The sequence below is a fragment of the Procambarus clarkii genome, chromosome 45 (assembly GCF_040958095.1).
Source record: "Procambarus clarkii isolate CNS0578487 chromosome 45, FALCON_Pclarkii_2.0, whole genome shotgun sequence".
NCBI lineage: Eukaryota > Metazoa > Arthropoda > Malacostraca > Decapoda > Cambaridae > Procambarus > Procambarus clarkii.
In genome coordinates, this window is record NC_091194.1 from 2,661,976 (window position 1) to 2,665,268 (window position 3,293).

Below are 3,293 nucleotides of genomic sequence, written 5' to 3' on the forward strand. Positions count from 1 at the left end.
GATACTGCCGGCAGTTAGGTAATGGCACTTCTGAGATAGTGCCAGCCTCTCAGTGGAGCCAGGCAAGTATCAGCAAGATTATTGGCTCAATAATTTGCGGTTATCACGGTTCATGATTGTTGCCATCGCGCTTGTGAACCAATATTAACGGGGTTCATGAATCGTTAACGCAACCATTTACGAAACCTGTACATCTTTCCTAAATCATCGCGGCTTTGCTTACATTTAGTAAACAGTTTACCAGCGTGGAAAATTCACAACCCAAGGTTATTATTGTTATAAACAACCTCGTAGTGCTCCGGAGCTCATAAACTGTTTAATAAACGTAAACAAAGCCGTCACGATTAAGGAAGGATGAACAGGTTTCGTAAGTGGCTGCATAAGTGCTAATGAATCCTGGTCTGACTGTATGGTGTGACACGCAGGGGAGGATGGGTTTGTGTGGTGGGTTACGGGTGTGGTGGGTGAGGGTGGGCGTGACACGGGCGTGGCCCAGGGTGGGTGGTGAGGGTGGGCGTGGCACAGATGTGGGCCTGAGAGGTAAGCGAGGGTGGGCGTGGCATGGGTGTGGGGCCCGGGAGGTGGGCGAGGGTGGGTATGGTGCGGGTGGGCCAACCAGGACACACGGTAACCGGCGCCATGTTGCTCTCCGGCCAGACCTGTGAAGCACAGGAGGGAGGGACACACTCGATCCGGACCTGTTGCCACATACCTACCACCCGCCCCACCTAAACCCACCCACTAGTGGTCTAAACCCACCCACTAGTGGTCTAAACCCACCCACTAGCGGTCTAAACCCACCCACTAGCGGTCTAAACCCACCCACTAGGGGTCTAAACCCACCCACTAGCAGTCTAAACCCACCCACTAGTGGTCTAAACCCACCCACTAGCGGTCTAAACCCACCCACTAGGGGTCTAAACCCACCCACTAGGGGTCTAAACCCACCCACTAGGGGTCTAAACCCACCCACTAGCGGTCTAAACCCACCCACTAGGGGTCTAAACCCACCCACTAGCGGTCTAAACCCACCCACTAGCGGTCTAAACCCACCCACTAGGGGTCTAAACCCACCCACTAGCGGTCTAAACCCATCCAATAGGTAACAGACGTGCAAACACGTCCAAAAGAGGTGTAAACACATTCAACAGAGGTATAAACACGTCTAATAGTGGCGTAAACACGTCCATCGGAGGAGTAAACACGTCCAACAGAGGTGTAAACACGTCCAATAAAAGTGTAAGCACGTCCAACAGAGGTGTAAACCTGTACAAAAGCGGTATGGTACAGGTACTCAAATCCACTAGCGTCTCCGTCCTGCCGGGGAATGGAACCGGGGACCTGTCGGTTGGGACACAGTATTCCCCAAGAACCATTCCTCAATACTGAGCCCAGAAACAGCATCGCATAATGTGAAAGGGATCTTTCTACCAATAGAGTTGTTGGAGGACTTTGAGCTTTGTGTAACTGCTTCATAAAGTCGGGAAATGTGTCTTACGAACACCTTCGCATGGTTACCTTTGGCTTTATATTCATTCTTACAAGAGCTTTATTTTCTTTATCGAATTGTCTAGTTTTTATATTTGTTTTCTGAAATGTGAATGTTTTATTTACATAGAATGAGAGAGAGAGAGAGAGAGAGAGAGAGAGAGAGAGAGAGAGAGAGAGAGAGAGAGAGAGAGAGAGAGAGAGAGAGAGAGAGAGAGAGAGAGAGAGAGAGAGAGAGAGAGAGAGAGAGAGAGAGAGAGAGAGAGAGAGAGAGAGAGAGAGAGAGAGAGGGAGAGAGAGAGAGAGAGAGACACACACACAAACGAGCACCACATACACTACACAAGGACCAGGATACACACCACATACACTACACAAGGACCAGGATACACACCACACACGCCCACAAATGGCTCACAGCTGACAACATGTCAACAACCCAGACGTCCAAAGCATCCCTAGTTATTTCTGGAGGCTGTTTCCCCAGCCGTAGACCTATGCAACAAAAGCATATATACACAGTGAGAGAATAACGGGGGGGGGGGAGTAAAAACGATATTAACTTAGACTTAAGATAATATATGTATGTACTTGATTAGTAATACTTATTATAGTAGCATTCTTTTATGTCATTTTATTAACAGGACCAATAGACAGATGACTGATGCGTTGAGGACACACTGTGCACAATAGTGCCTGTTCTATTATGTGAAGTCTATTGTTTCCCCAGGGCGATCCTTTATGTATTATTTGCTAAACCTTCCTATCCTTCATTAAAGAATTAAAGATCTAATGAAAGTGCTAAGCTTTCACAACCCTTCCTCTCAAGACCTTATATTTGTTATGTATCTGACTAAAATGCGTAGTAATTGACTTTTTTTTTCTAATTGGCCTCGATAGGTTAGGTGGGTTGCTTGGGTTCGTACGTCTCTAATTAGACAAAACAGTTGCACTTTGACGGAGTGGCAAGGGAAGGGAATTATCAGTAGAATGATATCTTGGGACTATCAGTTCCAAGATATCATTTAGGATGTCAGTACATGAATAGTCACATAAGAAAAGTGGTGCGAAAGGAATCAAAATTACAGCGTTTAATGAGGAAAAAATTACTTGAAGAATTGTTGAAAAGCAACATTTCCAATCATCCTAGTTAATCAGAATATTTAAACACTATTCGTTCACCGGATGGTTATCCTAGCGCTTAATAAACATTTATGTAATATCCAAATAATTAATTTTGAAGCGAACACATCACAATGTAACGTAATCATTTGTATTTTAATAATTTGTATTACCACAGGAGACCCCTTGTATAGCTAAATCTCCACACTACTCCAAGTTATCACCACCACCTTATAAACTCTGACAACACTAAAATTGAACCAATTTGCGAATCTTAGACGTACAAAAAATGGCCAACTCAACTGTTTATAGTCAAGCGGAAGAGAAGGCGGTCCTTGACGTACTGCCCCGCACCGTGGTTGGACGTCGACTGGCTTCCCGGCTCCCACACCCCCGTATATATAAGCCAACCGGGAACTGGCCTTCGAGGAATAAGATATTTAGCCAACCCGTCTCGTTACGTTATCGTGATCAACGTTACATATGCAACCTATTAAGAGACGTAATGGCTCACAGATATATACGTTCTCAGCGGACTCGATAGGTTAGGAAGCGTGGGCAACATTGTGTTTTATGTGATACAAACACACTAATGGACACTCAACACACCACTATGATATGGATCAACTTGTCTTTAATCACTTTATATTTAGCTCTGCATATTAGCGGCTTTGAATATGTTT

At 45.2% G+C, this 3,293-nt stretch overlaps 1 protein-coding gene across 2 annotated transcripts in view; it reads right to left on the reverse strand.

Moving 5' to 3' along the window:
* LOC123769886 (hemocyte protein-glutamine gamma-glutamyltransferase) overlaps positions 1-3,016 on the reverse strand; it is a 27,411-nt gene extending 24,395 nt beyond the window's left edge. Inside the window, exon 1 of one of the 2 annotated variants that reach the window (XM_045761309.2) lies at positions 2,914-3,016. The gene's annotated coding sequence lies outside the window, so the exon portion shown is untranslated. Of the gene's footprint in view, positions 1-2,894 lie in introns of both variants that reach the window. The other variant, XM_045761310.2, reaches the window with a different exon arrangement.
* Between the last annotated feature and the right edge of the window lie 277 nt (positions 3,017-3,293).